The 26,896-nt window shown below is 38.1% G+C and overlaps 1 pseudogene; it reads right to left on the bottom strand.

Moving 5' to 3' along the window:
• LOC141374014 (mitochondrial import inner membrane translocase subunit Tim9 pseudogene) overlaps positions 1-26,896 on the bottom strand; it is a 781,319-nt pseudogene that overhangs the window by 102,324 nt on the left and 652,099 nt on the right.

The following is a 26,896-nucleotide window of genomic DNA, read 5'->3' as shown; positions in this document are numbered from 1 at the left end:
CAGCTATTGTGGACATTGCTGCTATGAACATTGGGATGCAGGTGTCCCTTCGGATCACTACATCTGTATCTTTGGGGTAAATACCCAGTAGTAAAGTTGCTGGGTCATAAGGTAGCTCTATTTTTAACTTCTTGAGGAACCCTCATACTGTTTTCCAGAGTGGCTGTACCAGCTTGCATTCCCACCAACAGTGTAAGAGAGTTCCCCTTTCTCCACATCCTTGCCAACATTTGTTGTTCCCTGTTTTGTTAATTTGAGCCATTCTGACTGGTGTGAGGTGGTATCCCATTGTGGTTATGATAGGTATTTCTCTGATGCCAAGTGATGTGGAGCATTTTTCCATGTGTCAGCCATTTGGATGTCTTCCTTGGAGAAATGTCTGCTCATGTCTTCTGCCCATTTCTTGATTGGATTATTTGTTCTTTGGGTGTTGAGTTTGATAAGTTCTTTATAGATTTTGAATACTAGCCCTTTATCTGATAAAACATTTGCAAATATCTTCTCCCATTCTGTCGGTTGTCTTTTGGTTTTGTGGACTGTTTCCTTTGCTGTGCAAAAGCTTTTTATCTTGATGAAGTCTCAATAGTTCATTTTTGTCTTTGTTTCTCTTGCCTTTGGAGACATGGTTAGCAAGCAGTTGTTGTGGCCAAGGTCGAAGAGGTTGCTGCCTGTGTTCTCCTCTAGGATTTTGATGGCTTCCTGTCTCACATTGAGGTCTTTCATCCATTTTGAGTCTATTTTTGTGTATGGTGTAAGGAAATGGTCCAGTTTCATTCTTCTGCATGTGGCTGTCTAATTTTCCCAACTCCATTTGTTGAAGAGGCTATCTTTTTTCCATTCGATTTTCTTTCCTGCTTTGTTGAAGATTAGTTGACCATAGAGCTGAGGTTCTCTTTTCTATTCTATTTCTGGGTTCTCTATTCTGTTCCATTGATCTCTGTGTCTGTTTTTGTGCTAGTACCATACCGTTTTGATGATTACAGCTTTGTAATAAAACTTGAAGTCCAAGATTGTGATGCCACCAACTTTGGTTTTCTTTTTCAACATTCCTTTGGCTATTTGGGGTCTTTTCTGGTTCCATACAAATTTTAGGATTATTCATTCCAACTCTGTGAAAAAAAGTTGGTGGTATTTTGATAGGAATTGCATTGAATGTGTAGATTTCTCTGGGTAACATTTTAACAATATTTGTTTTTCCAATCCGTGAACATGGAATGTTTTTCCATTTCTTTGTGTCTTCCTCGATTTCTTTCGTGAGTGTTCTATAGTTTTCTGAGTACAGATCCTTTGCCTCTTTGGTTAGGTTTATTCCTAGGTATCTTATGGTTTTGGGCGCAGTTGTAAATGGGATTGACTCCTTAATTTCCCTTTCTTCAGTCACATTGTCAGTGTATAGAAATGCAACTGAGGGGCGCCTGGGTGGCTCAGTTGGTTAAGTGACTGGCTTCGGCTCAGGTCATGATCCTGGAATCCCTGGATCCAGTCCCACATCAGGCTCCCTGCTCGGCAGGGAGTCTGCTTCTCCCTCTGACTTTTCCCCCTCTCATGTGCTCTCTCTCTCAAATAAATAAATAAAAATCTTGAAAAAAAAAGAAATGCAACTGATTTCTGTACACTGATTTTATATCCCGCCACATTGCTGAGTTGCTGTATGAGTTCTAGATAACATCTTCGCTAAAAGGAACCAGTGCTCCTTGGAAAATAAACACAGGCTGGATGAGAGAAACTACAAAATGAGCCTGGGATATCATTTTATGCCCAAAATTATGAATGCTCAGAATCATGGGAACATGCCAAAAGGAGACAGGAACAAGTGAAAGGGGCCCATTGATCAAATTTGGGATAATTTAAGCATCAAAATAAATAATGATAGTAATATAATCCATAGAATAAAATAAGGTTCTTGAGTTTATATAAATAAGTGTATAATAATGGAGAAGGAAAAACCCCTATTTACAGTAGAGTGTCAATCAATATGTAAGGAAGGAAGGAGTTAAAAATCACTAGTAACCATCACTGTAATTTTTTAAACTGCTATAAAATGACCAACATTTATTATGCTCATGATTCTGTAGGTCAGAAATTCAGGTAAGGTATAACAGGGATGGTTCATTTCTACTCCACCATGGCTGGGGCCTCAGCTAAGGTAGCTCAAAAGGATGAGGATGGCTGGGGTGGCTTGACTGAGGATATACGTATGGGATGTTGGTTCTTATGTCCATGGTATCTGCTGGGACTATAATTCCCCAAATGGCAGCTTCACTCACATGTCATATGTTGCCTGGGTTAGAATAGCCAGAGCTGGGTGAATCTTCCTCCTTCTGCACATGACATTCTCAGGACAGTCAGATTTCATACATAGCAGATGATATTCTCCCAGTGCAAGACTTGCAATAACAAGTTCCAAGAAACCCAGGAGGAAGATGTAGAGCTTTTCCTTTTTTTAAAATTTAAATTCAACTTAATTAACATAGTGTATTATTAGTTTCAGAGGTAGAATTTAGTGATTCATCAGTTGCATATAACACCCAATGCTCATTCCATCAAGTGCCCTCCTTAATGCTCATCACCTAGTTATGATGGGGTAACTACCCACCTCCCCTCCAGCAATCCTCAGTTTGTTTCCTATCATTAAGAGTCTCTTATGGTTTGTCTCCCTCTCTGTTTTTGCTTTATTTTTCCTTCCCTTCCCCTATGGTCATCTGTTTTGTTTCTTAAATTCCACATGTGAGTGAAATCATATGATATTTGTCTTTCTCTGACTGACTTATTTTGCTAGCCTAATACCCTCTAGTTCCATCCATGCTGTTGCAAATGGCAAGATTTCATTCTCTTTGATGGCTGAGTCATATCCCATTGTGTATATATATATACCACATCTTCTTTATCCATTCATCTGTTGATGGACATCTGGGTTCTTTCCATATTTTGGCTATTGTGGACATTGCTGCTATAAACATTGGGGTGCATGTACCCCTATGTATCACTATGTTTGTATCCTTTGGATAAAAGCTGAAGAGCTTTTTACAACCTAACCTCAGAATTTCCAGAATCTCTTCTGCCACATTTTATTGATCAAAAAAATAATTAAGACTAGGTCAGATTCAAAGACATGGCAGGAATAGGCTCAGCTAATGACATGTGCATACAGAGGGAAGGAATTAATGGTGCCATGTTGGAGACAGGTTACCACAATGAATAGTGTTCTTTAGATTTTTTTCACTCAGCGATAAGTCTCGAGAGCTCTCTAAATTAGTTCATATAGATCTACCTCATTTCTTCTTATTGTTGCATAATATCTACTAAGATTATACCACAATTTATTTAGACAATTGTGCCTTTAGGGACATATAGGTGATTTCTGTTTTTTCTATTTTAAAGTCATTCTTGAATATGCTTATTTTTGTTTATATCCTAGTATTTCTAAAGTTAATGCTAAGAAGTGAATTTTTTACCATCATAGGATATGAACATATTTAATAGACATTATCAACTTGCTCTCTAAACTGACTCATGTAGTTTATATTTCTCCATGAATGCATTAGAGTGCGAGTTTCCCTGCAAATTACTTGATACTATCAAACTTTTTAAATGCATGCCATTTTGGTGAAAAATAGTATCTTACTCTTTTATTAATTTCTATTTCACTGATGATATGAATGCTTACTCATCCTTGGATTTGTTCTTTTGTGAATTGCCTGTTCCTGTCATTTGCCCATTTTTCCACTGTTATTATGTTTCTATTTATTTGTAGAAATTATTGGTCTGTGCTGGATTCTAATCCTCTTTCTCTAATTCTCTTTCTCTCAGAGCAGGTTTTGATGAAAGCCAGGATCCTGGCTACATGACTGGAGCTCAAATGAAGAGGGAGGTTCAGAGGTGATCTGGAGTCCTTGCACTGACCTCATTGTATTTCAGCATGAACCAGAGTCCCAAAGATTCCTCAGGTAAAACCCCATCCTTGAAGTTGCCAGTTATACCATTGACAGTGTTTCTAAAAGTGTGGTTCTTGATCAGTGACCTCAGAATCACCTGGGTGCTTATAAAAAACACAGGTTCCTGAGCAGTGTCCCAAGTCTACTGCAAGAGAATTTTATAGGTTTTGTCTAGGAACCCACATTGCTAACTAGCTATTTATGACTTACCACTAAAGTATGAAAATCACTACCCTTAGCATAGGCCAGAAATTTATATTAAGAGTGGAGGAGAGGGGCACCTGGGTGGCTCAGTTGGTTAAGTGTCTGCCTTCGGCCCAGGTCATGATCTCGAGGTCCTGGAATCAAGCCTTGAATTGGGCCCCCTGCTCAATAGGGAGTCTGCTTCTCTCTCTCCCTCTCCACCCACCTTGTGTTCTCTCTCCCTTTCTCAAATAAATAAATAAAATCTTAAAGAAACAGAGTGGAGGAGAATGAAAGTTGGAATAATATACCCCACCCTCTGTTCTGCTATGGGAAGGAGAAATAGAACCCCATAATCAGGGGTGCCAGGGTGGCTCAGTCAGCTGGACATCTGCCTTCAGCTCAGGTTGTGATTCCAGGCTCCTGGGATCGAGCCCCACATTAGGCTCCCGGCTCAGCACGGAGCCTGCTTCTCCCTCTCCCTCTGCCCCTCTCTCCCATGAGTGCTCAATGTATCTCCCCACAAATTATTCATTACAAAGGGAAAAATAAATTACAGTGCAGAAACCTGATAGGAACCACCTAAAAAAGTGATCAGTCACCATCACCAGCAATGAGACAAACTGACATCATGTACTTTCTGAGGTTGATAAGACACAGCATCAACTCCTGTAGAATTCTAACCAAAAATGCATAGTATGAATCTAGTCATGGGGAAATGGCAGACAAAGGCAAAATTGAAGGACATTTTATAAAGTAAATGGCTTGTCATGAGAAGGTTGTGAAAGACAAAGATGAAGAACTGTTTCAGATTAAGGGAGATTAGAGATGTGGCAGCTAAATCTAATATGTGATCCTGGATTCTAGAATCCTGGATTATTATGATACTTCTTGGCTCTATTCTTGGACATCATTAAGACAACTGGTGAAGTTTGAATAAGGTCTGGAGATTTGATAATATTATTGTATCAATATTAGTTCTCTGATTTTGACAACTATACTGTGATTATGAAAGAAAATGTTCTTGTTCTTAGGAAAAATACATTGAAGTGTGTTAATGTAACCGGACATCATGTGTGTAAACTTACTCCCTAATGATTCTAAGGGAAAAAAAATATGTGTAAAAACACATACTCTTTTAATTTTTTGTGATTAAATTTGAAAACATTCCACACATCCCTAAAAGTTGCAAATATAGTACAAGGAACTCTAGTATATTCTTTTCCCAGACTCTCTAGTTCTTAACTTTTTTCCTCCAAGTTTTCATTTAAATTAAATAGTTTCAGTTGTAGAATTTAGTGATTTGTCCCTTACATACAACACCCGGTGCTCATCCCAACACTCTCTTTAGTCCCCATCACCTATTTCTCCCATCCCTCCACCCACCTCCCCTCTGGTAACCAGCAGTTTGTTCTCTGTGGTTAAGAGTCTGTTTCTTATTTTGCCTCTCTTTTTTCTCCCTTGATCCCCGAACTAGATCCAGGGACTCTGGGATCATGACCCAAGCCAAAGGCAGGCGCTTAAACAACTGAGCCACCCAGGCGCCCTTCTTTCTTCTTTTAAACTAAATTATATGACAGCTGTTTAATCAAAACAACTATTGGTAGTGGGCAATTGATAAAGAAAATGTTAGATAAGAAAATAAAAGTTTATTTTTGAACCCCACCAAAAATGATAAAACTTAGGAAAACATACATTTGATGTTGTTTTATGATATTTAAACTCAGTGAATAAAGAAAGCATTTACTTGGAAATGATTTATCTGACATTCTCTTTATTATACTTATTATTACTAGATTATACTAGATTATTAAATATTCCATGGCCAACTCTATACTTCAATAATGCCTTGTACATAGCAGGATCTTCATATGTATTTGGTAAATCAGTACATGTTAGAGAAAATAATCTCAATTATATTTTATTATAATGAAGAACTTGGAACTAATGATTATTTCTTAAATCATTGGCCAATGACTTGCTTATAATCCTCACAATCAATAAATTATTGAATAACAGCAGGAATGGTTTCAAAAATGAAACAAAGCACATTATTTTGCTGTTGTATAATACCATTAATATACCCATATTGGAAGCACTGGATTAAGTTAAAGAAAAGTAATAATAAAGCTGGAAGACTTCCAGATGATAATTAATATCGAGGTGATTGGAAATACTCATATAAAAATATATTTTTTCATATAAAAATTTTTGAATAGAATCTTAAGAATTGGGAAAGTAGGAGGAGGGGGGAAAAGATGGTGGAGGAGTAGGGGACCCTATTCCAACTGGTCCCTGGAATTGAGCTGGATATCTACCAGAACACTCTGAACACCCACAAAATCAGCCTGAGATGTAAAAAGATAGATCTGGATCTCTAAAAACAGAATATCACAGTTTGGTTTCAAGGTATGAAATGGGGAGTTGTGCCTCTGTGGGCAGATATCAGAGGATAAATGGAAGGGGGAGGGAGCCATCGGGAATCCTGCACCACCAGTGAGTGATAGCCTCCCGTGCTGGGGATCAGGAACAGACTCGCAGACTGGTAGCAGTGGGGAAAGGACTTTAGGGCAGCCCCCTAGATGGAAACCTGGAGCAGTGCTGCACATGTGAATTGTGGACAGCTGTCGGTTTGAGAAGCACAAAGTGCAGAGATGTGCCCCGACCAGGAGGCAAGGACTGGGAACCCAGCTGAGGGGTGCACAACCCAGGACACTGCAGTTTATAGCAGCACAAACAGAAATGGAGATAGCGTGGCCTGGAGAGCTCACTGAAGAACAGACTGTGATCTCTCTGCTCTGAGGCAGAGGGTTGGAAACAATCTCTTCTGCTCTGACTCTCGGAAGAGATGCGGAAACCACCAGGGAAAGCCGCCAGAGAACAAAAGTCCCCCAAAACCGGTTTTCACTGAGCCCATTCCCCCCCACAGGGGGCAGGGCAATGCTGCCCAAACAGGGTTGCCTGAGTAACAGCAAGGCAGTCCCCTTCCCCAGAAGACAAGCTGAGAAAGAAAGAGGCCAGCAACACTAAGGTCCCTATAAAACAGGTGCATCTTGCTTGGGTTGTGGTCAATAATTTGGACTCTGTACATTCCCTCAACCACCCCTCAATGGAATGACTAGGAGGAGGAACCCCCATAGTAGGAAAGACTCAGAAACTATGACTTATGCCACAGATTTACAAATGGATACAGATATAACCAAGATGTCAGAAATGGAATTCAGCGTAGTAATTGTGAAGACAATAGCTAAAATGGAGAAATCAATTAATGGCAACATAGAGTCTCTAAGGGCAGAAATGAAAGCTGAATTGGCAGAACTTAAAAATGCTATCATTGAGATCCAGTCTAATCTAGATAATCTAACAGCTAGGGTAAGGGAAGCAGAAGAACGAATTAGTAATCTAGAAGATCAATTGATAGAAAAAAAGGAAACAGAGGAGGCCAGGGAAAAACAACTCAGAATCCATGTTGAAAATAGAATCAGAGAAATAAGTGACACCATAAAATGTTCCAATGTCAGAATTATTGGAATCCCTGAGGGGGTGGAGAGAGAGAGAGGACTAGAAGATGTATTTGAGCAAATCATAGCTGAGAACTTCCCTAATCTGGGAAATGAAACAAACATTCGTGTCCTAGAGGCAGAGAGGACCCCTCCCAAGATCAAGGAAAACAGGCCAACACCCCGGCATGTAATAGTAAAACTTGCAAATCTTAGAACCAAGGAAACCATCTTAAGGGCAGTTAGGGGGAAGAGATTCCTTACGTACAGAGGGAAGAACATTAGAATAACATCAGACCTATCCACAGAGACCTGGCAAGCCAGAGAAGTCTGGCAAGACATATTCAGGGTACCAAACGAGAAGAACATGCAGCCAAGCATACTTTATCTGGCAAGGCTGTCATTTAGAATGGATGGAGAGATGCAGAGCTTCCAAGACTGGCAGAAACTGAAAGAATATGTGACCACTAAGCCGGCCCTGCAAGAAATATTAAGGAGGGTTCTATAAAAGGAGAAAGACCCCAAGAGTGATACAGAACAGAAATTTACAGAGACAATCTATAGAAACAAGGTCTTCACAGGCAATATGATGACAATAAATTCATATCTTTCAATAATCACTCTCAACGTGAACGGCCTAAATGCTCCCATAAAATGGCACAGGGTTGCAGATTGGATAAAAAGACAGGACCCATCCATATGCTGTCTACAAGAGACTCATTTTGAACCTAAAGATACATCCAGACTGCAAGTGAAGGGATGGAGATCCATCTTCCATGCCAATGGATCTCAAAAGAAAGCTGGGGTAGCAATTCTTATATCAGACAAATTAGATTTTAAGCTAAAGACTGTAGTTAGAGACACAGAAGGACACTCTATCTTTCTTAAAGGATCTATCCAACAAGAAGATCTAATAATTGTAAATATCTACACCCCCAACATGGGAGCAGCCAGCTACATAAGCCAACTGTTAAGCAACATAAAGAGTCATAGTGGTAAAAATACATTAATTGTAGGAGACCTCAATATTCCACTCTGAGCAATAGACAGATCATCGAAGGAGAAAATCAACAAAGAAACAAGAGCTTTGAATGACACACTGTACCAGATGGACCTCATAGATACATACAGAACATTCCACCCTAAAACAACAGAATACTCATTCTTCTCGAGAGCACATGGAACTTTCTCCAGAATAGACCACATACTGGGTCACAAATCAGGTCTCAACCGACACCAAAAGACTCAGATTTTTCCCTGCATATTCTCAGACCATAATGCTTTAAAACTGGAACTCAATCACAAGAAAAAAATGTGGAAGAAATTCAAACACTTGGAAGCTAAAGACCACTCTGCTCAAGAATGTTTGGGTCTGGGGCGCCTGGGTGGCTCAGCTGGCTTAGCGGTTGCCTTCGGCTCAGGTCACGATCCCAGCGTTCTGGGATTGAGCCCCACGTCAGGCTCCCTGCTCAGTGGAGAGCCTGCTTCTCCCTCTCCCTCTGCCTGCCTCTCTGCCTACTTGTGCTCTCTATCTCTCTGTCAAATAAATAAATAAAATCTTAAAAAAAATGTTTGGGTCAACCAGGAAAACAAAGAAGAACTTAAACAATTCATGGAAACCAATGAGAATGAAAATAGATTGGTCCAAAACCTATGGGATACTGCAAAGGCAGTCCTAAGGGGGAAATACATAGCCATCCAAGCCTCACTCAAAAAAATGGAAAAATCCCCAATTCACCAACTAACTCTACACCTTAAAGAACTAGAGAAAAAGCAACAAATGATGCCTAAGCCACACATTAGAAGAGAAATAATTAAGATTAGAGCAGAGATCAATGAATTAGAAACCAGAAACACAGTAGATCAGGTCAATGAAACTAGAAGCTGGTTCTTTGAAAGAATTAATAAGATCGATAAACCACTGGCCAGACTTATCCAAAAGAAAAGAGAAAGGACCCAAATTAATAAAATTATGAATGAAAGGGGAGAGATCATTAACACCAAGGAAATAGAAACAATTATTAGAAATTACTATCAACAACTATATGCCAATAAATTAAGCAACCTGGAAGAAATGGATGCCTTCCAGAAACCTATAAACTGCCAAGACTGAAACAGGAAGAAACTGACAACCTGAATAGGCCAATAATCAGTAACGAGATTGAAGCAGTGATCAAAAACCTCCCAAAAAACAAGAATCCAGGGCCTGATGGATTCCCTGGGGAATTCTACCAAACATTCAAAGAAGAAATATTACCTATTCTCCTGAAGCTGTTTCAAATAATAGAAACAGAAGGAAAGCTTCCAGACTCATTCTATGAGGCCAGCATTACCTTAATCCCCAAACCAGGCAAAGACCCCATCAAAAAGGAGAATTTCAGACCGATATCCCTGATGAATATGGATTCCAAAATTCTCAACAAAATCCTAGCTAATAGGATCCAACAGTACATTAAAAGGATCATCCACCACGACCAAGCAGGATTTGTCCCCGGGATGCAAGGGTGGTTCAACATTCGCAAGCCAATCAATGTGATAGAACACATTAATTAGAGGAGAGAGAAGAACCATATGGTCCTCTCAGTTGATGCAGAAAAAGCATTTGACAAAATAAAGCATCCTTTCCCAATTAAAATTCTTCAGAGTATAGGGATAGAGGGAACATTCCTCAAGTTCATAAAATCCATTTATGAAAAACTGACAGCAAATATCATCCTCAATGGGGAAAAGATGAGACCTTTCCCTTAAGATCAGGAACACATCAAGGATGCTCACTCTTGCCACTATTGTTCAACATAGTACTAGAAGTCCTGGCAACAGCAATCAGGCAACAAAAAGAAATAAAAGGTATTCAAATAGGCAAAGAAGAAGTCAAACTCTCTCTCTTTACAGATGACATGATACTTTTGTGGAAAATCCAAAAGACTCCACCCCCAAATTACTAGAATTCATACAGCAGTTCAGTAATGTGGCAGGATACAAAATCAATGCACAGAAATCAGTTGCTTTCTTATACACTAACAATGCAACTGTAGAAAGAGAAATTAGAGAAACGATTCCATTTACAATAGCACCAAAAGCCATAAGATACCTCGGAATAAACCTAACCAAAGAGGGAAAGGATCTATACTCTAGGAACTACACAACACTCATGAAAGAAATTGAAGAAGACACAAAAAGATGGAAAAACATTCCATGCTCATGGATCAGAAGAATAAACATTGTTAAAATGTCTATGCTACACAGAGCAATCTATACCTTCAATGCCATCCCGATCAAAATTCCAATGACATTTTTCAAAGTGCAGGAACAAACAATTCTAAAATTTGTATGGAATCAGAAAAGACCCTGAATCGCCAAGGTAATGTTGAAAAAGAAAAACAAAGCTTGGGGGCATCACATTGCCAGATTTCAAGCTATATTGCAAAGCAGTGATCACCAAGACAGCATGGTACTGGCACAAAAACAGACATATAGACCAACGGAACAGAATAGAAAGCCCAGATACGGACCCTCAACTCTATGGTCAAATAATCTTTGACAAAGCAGGAAAAAATATGCAATGGAAAAAAGTCTCTTCAATAAATGGTGCTGAGAAAATTGGACAGCCACATGCAGAAGAATGAAACTTGACCATTCTCTAACACCATACACAAAGATAAACTCAAAATGGATGAAAGACCTCAATGTGAGACAGGAATCCATCAAAATCCTAGAGGAGAACATAGGCAGTAACCTCTTTGACATCGGCCATAGCAACTTCTTTCAAGATACATCTCCAAAGGCTAGTGAAACAAAAGCAAAAATGAACTTTTGGGACTTAATCAAGATAAAAAGCTTCTGCACAGCAAAGCAAACAGTCAACAAAACAGAGGCAACCCACAGAATGGGAGAAGATATTTGTAAAGGACACTACAGATAAAGGGCTGGTATCCAAGATCTATAAAGAACTTCTCAAACTCAACACCCAAAGACAAATAATCAAGTCAAAAAATGAGCAGAAGACATGAACAGACACTTCTCCAAAGAAGACATACAAATGGCTAACAGACACATGAAAAAATGTTTATCATCATTAGTCATCAGGGAAATTAAAATCAAAACCACATTGAGATACCACCTTACATCAGTTAGAATGGCAAAAATTGACGAGGCAAGGAACAACAAATGTTGACAAGGATGTGGAGAAAGGGAACTCCCTTACACCCTTGGTGGGAAAGCAAGCTGGTACAGCCACTTTGGAAAACACTGTGGAGGTGACTCAAAAAATTAAAAAGAGAGCTACCCTATGACCCAGCAATTGCACTACTGGGTATTTACCCCAAAGACACAGATGTAGTGAAAAGAAGGGCCATATGCACCCCAGTGTTCATAGCAGCAATGTCCCCAAAAGCCAAACTGTGGAAAGAGCTGAGATGCCCTTCAACAGATGAATGGATAAAGAAGATGTGGTCCATATATACAATGGAATATTACTCAGCCATCAGAAAGGATGAATACCCAACTTTTACATCAACATGGTTGGGACAGGAGGAGATTATGCTAAGTGAAATAAGTCAAGCAGAGAAAGTCAATTATCATATGGTATCACTTATTTGTGGAACATAAGGAATATCATGGAGGACATTAGGAGAAGGAAGGGAAGAATGAAGGGGGGGGATATCAGAGGGAGAGATGAACCATGAGAGACGATGGACTCTGAGAAACAAACAGGGGGCTGGGGGGGGGGGATGGGTTAGCCCGGTGAAAGGTATTAAGGAGGGCATGTACTGCATGGAGCACTGGGTGTTATATGAAAACAATGAATCGTGGATCACTACATCAAAAACTAATGATGTATTGTATGGTGACTAATATAACATCATAAAATAAAATAAATAAAAAAGAATTGGGAAAGTATTACCTTAGAATAGATATATTTGTCATTTACAAAATCTTGAAGGCTGTAGGCCTAATGAATATGGACTTACTCAACATAACACCCTATGCTTGAAAGAAATAAATATAAGCAAATCAATGCAAGGAATTTCCTTTACATTGAAATTAAAAATTTTATGGGATTTGACATCGGGAGATAATTAAAGGGGATAATTATCTGGTTTAAAGACTTTCAAATAAAATCATTTTTATTTGGAAAAATCATAACAAATTTGGATTAGAGGTGTTTAAAAGGTGTAATTTTATCTTTTGTAAAGCTAAATAATGATAGCCATTTGAATTGGTACTTCAAACTGGAAGCTCATAAAATAGCCAGTTTATATGTCCTAGGGAGGAAAACAACGCAGTTCCATTTTAGAGTTCACTGAGGATAGCCTAGTGCTTGGCAGACCCTGGAGCCAGGTTGTCTGGGTTCACCACTTGTGTTGCCTTGACTGAATTGCTTAACATTTCTGTTTCTAAAATGGGAATAGTTGTGTTAATCCACTTAAATGGGTTAACCCACATACACAAATTTACATATGGCAAGTGGACAATAAGTTGATATTGTTATTTTCTCTGATATTTATGCGTTGTGTTACCGAGAGGAAATGTCTTTTTCTGTGTGGGCATCGATTTCATTTCCACCAGCAACATCTCTTCTGATTACCCTCTGAGTTGTAGCTCAGTTGTCAGTTAAGCTTCTGCAATATTTTGTGGCTTCTAATCCAAGAAACAGTCTTAAAGATTGAAATAGGAATAGCTTATGATTCTTGGGTATTCTTTTCTCATATTTTGTTTGTATTTGATTTTATTCACATAGTTTTGTTTGAAAAACATACTTTATGCCTTATATAAAATAAGTATTGTTTTAATTTTTCTGAATGCCTTACCTCATTTCTTTTCTCAACACTTTAAATATTTCACTCCACTGACTTCTTGCTTGCATGGTTTCCGAGGAGTTGGATGCAAATCTTATCTTTGTTCCTCTGTAGGTAAGGTGTTTTTCTCTTTGGCCTCTTTCAGGATTGTTTTTTTAACTTTGATTTTCTACATTTTGACTAGGTCTAGTTTTCAGGCATTTATCTTACATTTGTCCCACTGTTCTTGAATATTCTATTCTGGTTTACTCCTCACACCTCAGTGTTTTTTCTCTTTGCTTTTCAGTTTTGGAAGTTTCTATTGACATATCCTTAGATTCTTTCAACTAACGAGCCCACCAAAGGCTTTCTTCATTTATGTTACAGTGTTTTTGATCTCTAGCATTTCTTTTTGAGTCGTTTTTAGAATTTCCATCTCCCTACTTACATTATCCGTCTATTTTGGCATGTTGTCTATTTTTTCCATTAGACCCATTAGCGTATTCATCATAGTTGTTTTAAATTCTTATTTCAATAATTCCAATATCCCTGCCATATCTAAGGCTAGTTCTGATGCTTGTGTTGTCTCTTCAAACTATGTTTTTTGCCTTTAAGAATGCCTTGTAATTTTTTTTTTTGAAAGTTAGATATGATGTACTGGGTGAAAGGAATTCTCACAAACAGGCCTATAGTGATGTGTTGATAAGGTGTAGGGGAGGGGAAGTATACTATAGCCCTATGATTAGGGCTAAGTTTTTTAGTGAGCCTATGTCTCTGAGCTGTGAACTTCACAAGTGCTTCTCAGTCATCCATTCCCACATTTTAGGTGGGTCAGATTGGGGCAGGGAGTGGAGTTGAATATTTCCCTTCCCCCACATGGAAGACCAGAGGGGGTCAGTTAGGCTCTGATAAAACCCTAATGGGTTGGCTCTGGCAAATAATTTCACTTGAGCAGAGGCCTTGTTAAGAACAGCATGCTCTGGCATATTTCAAAATGGTTACTTTTCCTCTCTCCCTGCCAGAAACCCAAGGGGAGTTTTGTCTGATATTCCCTGGGAAAACCTGATCAAAGAGCTCCAAGAAGTAAAACTCCCAAAAGTGGGGGGCCACCCTGGAATTTCGCTCAGATTTGTCTAAATTGAGCCTTCAGCAATTTGTTGATTGAGGTTCATATTTTCCTATTGGGGCACTGGTTCCTGGAGGTTTCTGCTGGTGGGTTTCTGCCCTGGTAAATTGTGATTCTCTCTGTTCGCTGGTCTGTTTCTCCAATTCTGGTGGCAGTGGTTTGCCCTGTGACCTCACTTCTGTTAATAAAATGAAGCCATAGTATGTACAAGGCTGTTTCAGTTTCCTATTGCTGCTATAAAAAATCACCACAAACTTTCTGGTTTAAAACAACAGAAATTTGCTCTCTTACAGATGTAGAGATCAGAAGTCTGAAATGAGTTTTATGGGGCTAAAATGTGTCAGTGGGAATGGTTCCTTCTAGAAGCTTCCAGCAAGAATTGCATTTCTTGCTTCTTCTGGTTTCTAGAGGCTGCTGACATGTCTTGGTTTCTGGCCACATCACTCTGATCTCTTCTTCAGTAATACATGGCCTTCTTCCCTTCTGTAGTCAAGTCACCCTCTGCCTTCCTCTTAAAAGGATAATTCTAATTGCACTTAAGGCTTGCCTGCCTGCATTATCCAGGGAAATCTTCCCATCTCAAAATTCTTAACTATATCTGCAAAATTCCTTTTGTCATATACGGTAATATTCCCAGATTCCAGGGATGAGGACCTGGATATATTTGGTGGCCCTTATTTAGTCTACCACCAATATGTTTAGAAAAGTGTTATCTCTTCTGATTATTAAATGTAACTTGAGCAACTTTTATTAATTGATGGCACTGGATTTCATTGCAGGACAGAATAAATAGTAGTGAAGAACTGTACAAGAATAACTTCACAGGTGCTACATATGTTATTTTTTTGACTGACCAAAATGATGGTTTAAATTAAAGCCTCAATTCTAACAGCAACAAAATAATTGATATGTGCATATTTTTTTAAAAAGATTATTTAATTTAGAGAGAGAAAGTGCAAGCAGGGGGAAGGGCAAAAGAAAAGGGAGAGAGAGATAATCTCAAGCAGACTCCACACTGAGCACAGAGCCAACACAGGGCTCAGTCTCACGACCTTGAGATCATAACCTGAGCCGAAACCAAGAGTCAGACACTTAACTGACTGAACCACACAGGCACCCTGTGTAGATTCGGATAGACATTTGGTTAGGAGAAATTTGTATTTCTCCACCATATAAAAAAAAGATTGGTGAGGAGCTCCTACGTGTATATAACCAGAAGGCAGCACGTCTGATTTTCAATGAGGATTGCCCCTTTTCTCTTCCATATACACCCTTCTGGACTGTGTTGCCACTTTGGAATTTTCCAATTTAAATTTTAATTTAAATATCTTACCCAAATAAAGAATTTTAGGGCAGAAGATGTGAAAGGAGCATGTAGACTGATTTGTTTAGGATCTTAACTCCCTTTGGAATAGCCTTAGGCCTTAAAGACTCTGGGGCTGGTCAAAGAATCAGAAATACAAAGCTGGAAATGATGAAAGCGTAGTGCACAATAACATAACATTTCAAAGTATTTAAAAAGAAAAGTATCTTTTAGTGGGTATCTCTGGAGTTTCAGGATAATCACTGAAAAACAGCCTTTGAAATGTCTGACAAAACAATGAAAATAACTTCAAACTTTATGAATAGTTGAAAGTTAGGTTTAAATGAAAGCTTTGTCTCAACTTCAAAATACTGAATTTGGCAGCAGGAGTCTGTAATTACTACCATCAGATGCTGGGGTCATGTTAAATTAAACCCTCTGAATTCTGTGTTCATCGTTCTGTTTCTTTATGTGGTGGAAAAGGAGAGTTCAGATAGTTATGGCAAAGACTGGGTGATTGCCTTCATTGTTCACATTTTTATTTCAGTGGGCAGGTCCAACATAAATATTTTAAACTTATATTCTCCTATAGAAGACAGAATTTTCAAGCAGGGCATTTTTTTACAGGGGCATTTTTTAAAGTGAGAGCCCAGACCATAACTAGAAGGCGATGGTAGGTATCAAATTAGAAAAGAGAGAATTGCCATAAAAACAGCAATGAAAATATAGAGGTGTAAAGACCGGACACTGTTGCCGACTTGGAAAAAGCTGAATTTTTAAAAATACCTTATTTGATGTATTACCCTTATGACCTTTTAAAAAAGCAAGATAAAAGCATACTCAGAACACATCACCATATTGTCATATGGTATGAAGTTAGTCTACCCCTCAATGATGTCATTGCTGGTTTCAGACATTCTAGGAAAAGACTATGTGGATAGATAAATGTACATTGTGCCCTCTGGTTTTATGGTATTGGAATTCAGACTACATAAATTGTAATTTGTCTGCTCTTCGTGTTAAATTAAAAGAAGTTGGATTGCTTAGACAATGAGTATTTGGCTTGAATGAGTTTTTAAAAGCAGCTAGTATTTATAATGTAATGAATCACACTAAAAATTTCCCTTCATTAAAAAAAAATCCAAAGCAACAGTAGATTACAGATTGACTAAAAACAGACTGAGTGATTAAGAGGTTGGGCTCCAGAGTCAGACAGACATACACTGAAAACTGGCTATGTCACTCACAGCAGTGTAACTTGGGGTAAGGTACCTAAACTCTTCACACACCAATTTCTTCGTTTGTATAATAACAGCACAACAACTGTCATAATAATAGCAGCATGGATTTCATTGGTGTTTTGTGAAAAGTGCTGATACATATGAACTGCATAATTGTTTAGTGAATAGTAGTAGATGGTATGATTATTGTTGCTGGATAAACTTCACGGTCCAGGTTCCACAAACTCCAGTTAGGTTTAATCCAAATCTCCAAATCTCTTTTTGATGTCATCCAAGGGACCATCATTCATAGCTTTTGCTAAACTATCGTTGATGTATTTTTTATTTTCTATCTGTAGCAGATATATATATTTGAGAGAGAGGGAGAGTGCACAGGGAGGGGCAGAGGGAGAGGGAGAGAGAAACTTTAGCAGACTCCAAGTTCAACGAGGAGCACTATGTGGGGCTTGATCTCATGACCCTGAGATCATGACCTAAGCTGAAACTAAGAGTCTGATGCTTAACTGACTACACCACCCACGGGCCCATATAGCAGATATATTTAAAACAACATTTCCTTTTATCTGACATTCAGCCATTATGAATGTAAAGCATGTCTCCTTGCCCTATGATTTTATGATGTGGGGAACAAGTTTGAATATATTTTCTATACTATTCCCAACTGAAAAAAAGAACAATCTTGTTTGAACCTTACTGTGTTCTAGGTACTGTGCTAGGCATTTTATGTACTTCATTTCAATTAGTCTTCAAAATAGCCTTATGAAAAAAAATAGCCTTATAAGATAGGAAATGTTATTCTTTAAAGAGAGAGTTTGAATTTATGGATTCTAATCATATTACCTCTTAGGCACCAATGTTCTCAATGTTTTCAGTCAGTATTCATATAATAGTCTTTTTATCTACTATAGTTTTTTGTGGTTACCTATCCGTTAAAGGCTGTGTAGCTAATTGGTTGAGGGCAAGCCGTGAATTCTGAGAGATCTTGGTTCAATCCTGACACCAGACTAGTGTAGACCTTGGGTAAGCTGCTTAACTTTTTTGGGTATTTGTTACTTCACTTATAAAATAGGACTAATGTTACCTACGTCACAGATTTATTTTGAGGATTAAATGCCCTAATTCATATAGTGAAAATGTTAGAGTAGAGCCTGGCACATAATAAGCTCCCATTTAATCACAGTCACTATTGTTATTTTTTTAATTGAAATATAATTGACACACAATGTTACATTAGTGTCAGGTGTACAACATAGTGACTAGAAAACTATAGATTGTGCTGTGCTCATCACAGTATAGCTGCCAGGACATCATGCACAGTATTACAATCATAGTCATTAGTTTTTATAAACGTGCAATGAGCTATTGATGCATACACACACACAATGATAGAGACCATAGGAAACATTAAGCTAAAAATGACATGCTTACGGTATTTGGATTTACAATTTGGTGAGAAAACAACATGCATATGTGAAAGAAGTGCTTTTTTTTTTTTTTAGAAATACAGCAGAACTTTTTAAGAGTATAGGAAATAGTGGTAAATTCTTGGTGTTGGGATATAGCTCAAATGAGAGGAGGTGGAGAAAATAGTTTTGAAAAAGATATATGTTACTGTTTGGAGAAGGGAGGAAAGAACTTTTTAGATTCAAGGAACAGCATGAGTAAAACCCCTGGACAATGGAATACAGTACTCAAGAAATAGTAACTATACGGTGTGTGGTGTGACCAGAGTACAGTTTATGGAGCCATCAACTTAGAAATAAGTCTGAGAGACAGATATGAAATAGATTGTTAAATGTTTTGCTAAGGACACTTAATCTTACTGCTTTGTTGTTTAAAAGCCTCCTCCATTAGGAATTCGGAAAGTACATTTGGAAAAGTGAGGCAGTCAGTGAGAACAGTTAAGACATTGTACAGATGATTTAGCTGAAATCTGATAAATCCCTGGACAAGGGTAGTAACAATAGGAATAGAAGAGAGGAATGAATGAATATAAAAGACATTTCATAGAAGTTTCACAGATAGAAGCCAAAGGTATTCATTAATTGATGGCTGTGGTGGGAGTGGGGATGAGGAAGGGGTCAAAGATGGTGTAAAGTTTTAAACAGGTGGCTAGAATGATAGTGATAATATTCGTTGAGCCCAAACACTCATGAAAGGAGGTTTGGGGACAGACTGTGTATAAAGTCCTTTGGGTAGGTAGTCCAAGTAGATTTGTCCTAAATGTACATGGAAATTTGGACCTGGATATTAAGTAGAGTCCAAGTTTGGATGTAGAATAATATTGTTACAATTGGCAAAGAAATATAATTTACTTTGAGATACCCTTGAAAATACCAGGCAGCCTTTTGAATTTCTTAGTATAATCTCTCAAATCTAGGGTGTATAAAACACACATATTCTCTGCATCATCTATAGTGTATTTTAGCTGGAATACATCTATTTAATACCAGACTCTTTTGTTGTTGTTGTTCTTAGCTGGAGGATGTAATTTTTTGGATTAAGACTAGGGTGTGGGAGGGTTAGTGATTCTGGAATTCACTTCTACTAATGCTTTGACAGAACCTGTTTTATCAGCTCACATTCATCCCACCTGCTGGGGCTTTTGCTTGATTGACAGTCTTGTAATCCTCTTGTGAGAATTAACCGGGAGGCTTTAACTATAAATAACAATCATTTTCAAGTCTGAGATACAAAGATGTAGTCATGGTGAGGAGAGACTGTCTAGCCTATTGCTTTTTTTAAATCCAGGGTTAGTCCCTAAAGCATTTGTCAAGCTTTTACATTCTTGTCACATTTCTAATATCTTAAGGCTTTGTTCATGAAGAAAGCAACTTTTCTTGGAGGAAAATCTTAGGATTTAGTTTATTATTATTATTAATATCATTATTCTAATGCTTAATTAGGTAACACTGAACCACTTTTAATTATTTACAAAACGCTTTCTCTGACGTAGTTTCATTTTGAAGTTCTCAATAATCCAAGTGGAGGGAGAGTTGTTACCACTTAATAGATGAAGAAGCAGACCTAAGAGAGGTTGAGCATCCTGCTCAGGATCCCAGAGTCAGGAAGAGTTGGACCCGGGACTTAGACAGTAACTTGACTCCAGATGGGTTTTTAATTCATAGAGACATATGTCTCTACTTTTACTAGTAATATTTATAATCTAATATTTAGTATTCCTCCTATTAGATAGTCATCTTAGATGAATAGACTGTAATATATTGCTTTTTACCTTAAAAAGTGTTTCAGTATGGTAAATGTGCTATTAAAATGTGATCAGCACCTTAGGGAAAATTGTGTGCATTTACTCACCATGTTGATAGTGTCAGGGTTGTAGATTCTTGCTTGACTTCCTCCCTTCCCCTCTTCCTTCCTTCCTTCCTTCTTTTCTTCCTTCCTTCCTTCCTTCCTTCCTTCTTCCTTCTTTCCTTCCTTCCTTCCTTCTTTCTCTTTCTTCATGTTTTATGTAACTGTGTGACTATGTTAAACTTAACTAAGCTATAAGCAATTTTTCAGCTATAATTGTAAACAACACATATTTTGATTTTATTTTCAAAACTCAGATATTATTTTAAGTGATGGTGTTTAAATTGCATTAAAATTGAAAACTTCCAAATGAAATGTAGAACTGAGATTGAACAGGAGGTGTAGGAAACAGTAAGGTAGCCAAATACCTGTTGTTTACATTCAGAATCTGTCCTGATTGGCCAGTGTGCCACCTTCGGTTTTTTAAAGAAAATCTTTTGAATATCATCCTTAGGGATTAGAAATAGAAAATTTAAGCTTTACTTAAAGTATGTTGTCTTTTAAATAGGGAGAAGGGCAGAGACTAAAAGAGAACCCAGCTTAGGACACTGTGCTGCCCTTTATTGGAAAGAGCAGCAGAGCCAGACGGGGCTGTTTTCTTTGCTGTACTTTGGATGCTAGAGCCAGGCTTCACCAGATAAGCACAGATACTGTATCAATATTTCCTGTGGAAAGAACTATTATGATGCAAGTAAGTGTAATCTGGACAAGGAGGTTGCCAGAAAAGGACCAACTAACAATTGCTTTCTCAGATATGCAGACAAATAAAACTTATCTACATTATCACTTATTTGGCATCTACTACTCATTTTGGCATCTGTACTCATACTACAGTTGGGGAGGATTAAAATTAGATTTTAAAAGTCATGACAATTCCTTTACTTGGCATATTTTGATTATATGTTTCTTCTCTTCCTTTTTTTTAACATTTATTTAGTTTATTCTAAACATTTCAAGACATAAAGTAAATAGGACCTTTAGAAATATATTTTGTCCTTTCCTTATCCTGGCCGAGAAGGGATGGAACAATCTGTTCAATATTTAGCCAAGGCTTCAGCTTTTCAATATCATTTGGTATTTCTAAATGCAGAATGTTTTATCTGGAGAAAGTGAGAATTTATTTGTGGTAAAGTCATCAGTTTTAAAGTCTTGTAAAACAAATGTGATTATTCTACCCTTTGTTTGCTTTGTTTAATCTGTAAACTCTGATAAAAAAAATTTTCCCCTTCTTATTGGACAATCTCCATATTTTAGTTTTGGTCAACAAGGCCAGTCCCACATAAAATTCTCAAGTAGTCCAGGTTTTGTGTTCAGCTTTTTCCCCCTTTCCCTTTCAATGTTTGGCTTCTTTTGCCTACATGATCTTCCTTTGCTCCCACTTCTACAGTCCACACTGGCAGCTCTTCCTCAGCGGTCCCATATGCTTGGGAATATTCTTCTATCCTCCTGTCCATTAAACACTACCTGCATCTTCCCCATCTTCCCCTCAAGGTATTATTTCCTGCTTTCCTTTTGACAAACTGATAAGCTAATCCGTGCTGAAGAATTTGTGAGTTATGTGTCTAATCTCTCTAGATAATGTTGTATTTTGATATTTCAAAATTGGGCTACCAGAGAAACTACTGGAGAAATCATATTGTAAGTAGGAAAAAAAATGTATCTATGGCAGGAATCCTAGGCTCTGGGGCAGACCAGTTTGAGAAATAATTTTGAGGCCTTTTGCTGGCTTCAGATTTACAGTTCCTATACCAACAAGGGTAGAATTTTGTTGCTCTGTTTCTAGTTTTTAACTCTATTCAATGAGACTATCATGTGAAATTATTACCAATGAGGAATTTTAGCCACTGCCTTTGCAAGCCAACAGATTGTTTATCAAGGAGAGAAAGAGAACCCTTTTGGAGACCCACACTGGGTTTTGTTGTGGGACAAGGTCTCTACTGTTATAGTTAGTCAATGCGGGCTGTTTCCATATTTATAATTATGAATAGAGGACTTAAGTTTAATATTCTAGGGCACCTGGGTGGCTCAGTCGGTTAAGCGTCTGCCTTCGGCTCAGGTCATGATCCCAGGGTCCTGGGATTGAGCCCCAGGCCGGGCTCTCTGCTCAGCGGGAAGCCTGCTTCTCCCTTTCCCACTCCCCTTGTTTGTGTTCCCTCTCTCGCTGTGTCTCTGTCAAATAAATAAAATCTTAAAAAAAAGTTAAATGTTCTAAATTCCATGTTCCAAGATTAATATTAAAGAGATTTAAAAATGGCAAGCCTTGTCCAGTTGTATAATTAAATAGGTAAATTACATACACCCCAGGAGAATTTCAAGAATTTTCCAGTTTTTAAAAATATAATTTTCAATGTAACATACCAATTTTATTAGTACGTTGAGTTCACAGGGAGAATGTTTTTGACATTTCCTGTTATCAAATTGTAAATGCACGTAATACCTATAAATACATAGTGTTATAAATACTTGCAGTAATTGAATAGTCTCCCACTTGGTATGTTTCTTCTATGAAATAAGCTAAGGACATATGAAGAGTTCACTGGCTTTTCAAGGTCACAGGTAAAGTGGCTTTGAAAGTGTTCAGTGAACTCTTGGGTAGATACTCAGCTCCTCTGAGTTGGGGCTTCATAGTCTCGGCGAATCTATTCTACCTGCAGTTCCCAATGTCTGTCAGATGAGGGCAGCACAATCATATACAGGCCAGCTGTCTGGTTTGCCCTTAGATCAGAGAACTGATTACAAAGGATGCCAAACAGCTCAAGAACTTGTAAATAGTCTTCTTTTTTTTCCACACACACTGCTCAACTGATTGAAACACAAGATAAAAACATTAGAACAAATATAATTAAAAATATTTTTCTATTACTGAATATCCTCATCAAAAGGATATGTGGAGGGCGCCTGGGTGGCTCAGTTGGTTAAGCGACTGCCTTCGGCTCAGGTCATGATCCTGGAGTCCCTGGATCGAGTCCCGCATCGGGCTCCCCGCTCAGCGGGGAGTCTGCTTCTCCCTCTTACCCTCCCCCCTCTCATGTGCTCTCTCTCTCTCATTCTCTCTGTCTCAAATAAATAAATAAAATCTTTAAAAAAAAAAAAAAAGAAAACCTTAAAAAAAAAAAAAGGATATGTGGAGACGCTTGGGTGACTCAGTCTATGTACCTTCGGCTCAGGTCATGATCCCAGGGTCCCGGGACGGAGTCCCACATCGGGCTCCTTGCTTAGGAGCTTCTCTCTCTGCCTGCCCACCACCCCGCCCGCCCCCCGCCACTTGTGCACGCGCGTGCTCTCTCTCTCTGACAAATAAATACAATCTTAAAAAAAAAAAGGATATGTGATTTACATTAGAAAAATAATTTGTAATTATGAATTTAAAATTTAAAGTTTAAAAAAGAATACTAGAGAGAGACAGAGAACAATCTCTTTCCTATTTGTAGATGGAACCATACAGAGTAGTTAAGTGTTGGGCACTAGTGTCAGACTGCTTTGTCTTAACCCACCATAATATTTTGGGCAAGTTAATTAACATTTCTATGCCTTAGTTTCCTCAAATACAAAAGGGAAGGAATCATAGTATGCATTCACAGAGTTGTTCAGGATTAAATGAGATAATACAGGTAGACCAGTTTGAATATACTCTACACATAATTGCACTGTAAATGTTAGTTTCCATTATATTCAGGAAGTAAATGCTAAAGTTTCAATTTAAAAGACCTTGAAGTATCAGAGTCTAATGCACAAGAAAGAATTTGAGTGAGATACCTACTCTGTATTTTATGCTATTTGGTCACAGGGATCCTGGGAAAAAATATGTTTAAAGGAGCTGTTTAAGAGGAGGGGAAAATATGAAAGACAGAAAGTTTAATTAAGATCTATTGAGAATTAGGGGAGAGATGTCATATGTGCTGATACAAAGGGGAAATTTTTCTTCTCAAAGATTTGAACCCTTACTTTTTGGTTGGTAACAAAGTAGTGACTCTTTCCTACTTAGGAACTTACCCATTATCTATGAAAGCAATATCATAGTAAGTAAGACTCTGAAAAGTTCTTTTGAAAAGAAGAAAATTCAGATTGAAGAAAGTCAATCTGGTTAAGTTTTAAATCCATATTCAGTAAGCACTTACCAACAACTTAGAGAGCTTAAAAGAGCTTGACTTTCTGGAGACAGACCTATACCCAGGAAAGTGAAACTATAGACGTGCGGGGCACCTGGGTGGCTCAGTTGGTTAAGCGTCAGACTCTCGATTTCAGCTCTAGTCATGATCTCAGGTTCTGAGATGAGCTTAGAGTGGAGCCTGCTTAAGATTCTCTCCTTCTCCCTCTGCCCCCCCAACTCATGTGTGCATGCATGCACTAGGTCTTTAAAAGAGAGAGAGAGAGAGAGGGAGAGAAAGGAAAGAAACTATCCAAGTGCCAAAGTGCATAAGGTCAGAGCTTAGAGGAAGAGATAGAGTGAACTTTAATGATTACATAGTAGGATTGAAAGTAGAATTTGAATGTGTCCTTAAATATTGGTTGAGATTTGGAGAGGAAGAGGAAGGAGAAAACTTAGGTGGGTGTTATGGACTGAATTATATCCCTCAGCCCTCGAATTCATATGTTAAAGTCCTAACCCCTAGTACCTCAGAATGTGACTATACTTGGAGACAGGGACTTTAAAGGGATAAAGTTAAAATGAGGCCATTAGCTGGGCCCTAATTCAATATGACCGATGTCCTTTTAAGAACAGGAGATGCTAGGCTCTAGAAATGCAAGAACTTATATTTCTGTTGTTTAAGCCACTCGTTTTGTGTAACTTTGTTGTGGTAGTCCTAGTAAACAAACACAGTGGGGGAAATTATAACCAAAGATGTGGAAGCAGAAATATGTATTTCTTTGGAGGAGAACTAATAAGAAAATAGTGGTTTGGTATTGAATTTAGTTGGCTTCTTAGAGAAGCAATGTGATGTGATACTGTCCTGAAAAAGGTGGCACTTAACCCAGCAAGGTCTGGTCAGAGGTTTGGAGCAGAGGTGGAATTATGAATACCCTGTCTTCAGAAGTTGAATCTGACAGTTATGTGAGAGCTTCCATCGAAGAAACACTGAAAGCAAAGCCATATATGCAGTGAAAGGGATCTGGCCTTTGCAAATGGGGGGTGGGTTTACATGTAAGTTATAATCGCATGTATGAATGGACAGTACTTGATGACAAAGAAAGGAACACCTGAGTGCATTAAAGTGGTTTCAAGCCAGGTGGACCAGTGTAATAGTGGTACCATTGATAATGCAAATGTTCTGAAACCAGACCTTGTCCCACAGGAGGTAATGAGACAAGCTGGAGTTCAAGCTAAGACTGTAATGTGTTGATGCTAGAGGGAAAAGAATGGGTGAAATCTATGTAAGTGTGTTTAAAAGGGCAGAGGACCAAACAGGATGGCTAAGGGACTTTTAAAAACAAGGGTGTATACTATATAATTTTACAAAGATGCTTACTATATAATTTTAAGTCATTTGCATTCCGACTCTGTAAGCATCCTCTGTTGCCCCCCAAACTACAGTAAGGTTTGGTGCAACCACAAATGCCTTATGTGATTGGTTTTGGGAAAATGTAGGACAAAGGTCTGCATTTCATGTTTGAGTTAGTGCTAAAGACAGAAGAGAAAGAGAACATCCACAGATGATAATCAAGTAAAACAGAATGTTTACTGAAAACATAAGCTCTGAGCCAGAGGTAACCAGGAGAAAGAGTCTTTAACTCCCCTCCCTATTTAAAAATCCCTGAAGACAGCTGAAGGAGGCACACTTTAACATATAGGGATTGGAGTTCAAGACAAGTCAAATTATATTTAGATCTTGAAAGACAGACTGCTTACATTTGGGTTATACTCCAGTGTCAGCATCATACAGTGTTGGCTTCTGAATTTTCCCTGTCTTTGGTTAGGATAGATATTTGATGTGTGAAAATGTGTTGAAAGAGAAGACTTGGGAAGAATAAAGAAGCTGTCTTCAAGTATCTGAAGGAATTTTCTGTGGAAGGCAGATTGGATTGGGTTTGTGTTGCTTCAGAAGGAAAGCTGTATGGAAGTAACAGAATTTCAGTTCACTATGAAAACTAAAATCTTCTAGTTAGCTTCTGCTAGTGACTTCTTTACCACATCATCATCCCCCTCAGTCTCAGGCAAAATTCAAAATTCAGATCTTTCCATCATGACCATTCCGTTCTTAAAATCTACAAACAAATAACCTGGCTACCTAGATAGCCTTTTTTTTTTAATGGGTAGATCAAATGAAAATAATTATCTTCATATCACCTTGTATAACAATTTATGTCCTTGGCAAACTCTTCCCTATGTGCTTACAGTTTTGATACTTGTTGTATGTGACAGACATATTAAAGGACCCTCAAGAATCAGAAAGCAAAAAAAAAGACGAGTATGGCAGTGATTTCTTGAAACACCTTTCTTTTCCAAGGAAATCACTTGTTTCATAAGAATATTGCTAATGAATTCTATTCAACTGTTGACTTTAATTCAGAGTTGTTTCTTTT

The sequence above is a fragment of the Callorhinus ursinus genome, unplaced genomic scaffold (genome assembly GCF_003265705.2).
Source record: "Callorhinus ursinus isolate GAN/ISIS: 27379988/994484 unplaced genomic scaffold, GSC_fseal_2.0 scaffold13, whole genome shotgun sequence".
NCBI lineage: Eukaryota > Metazoa > Chordata > Mammalia > Carnivora > Otariidae > Callorhinus > Callorhinus ursinus.
Note: the sequence above shows the minus strand (reverse complement) of the source record. Positions and strands in the feature narration are given on the sequence as shown.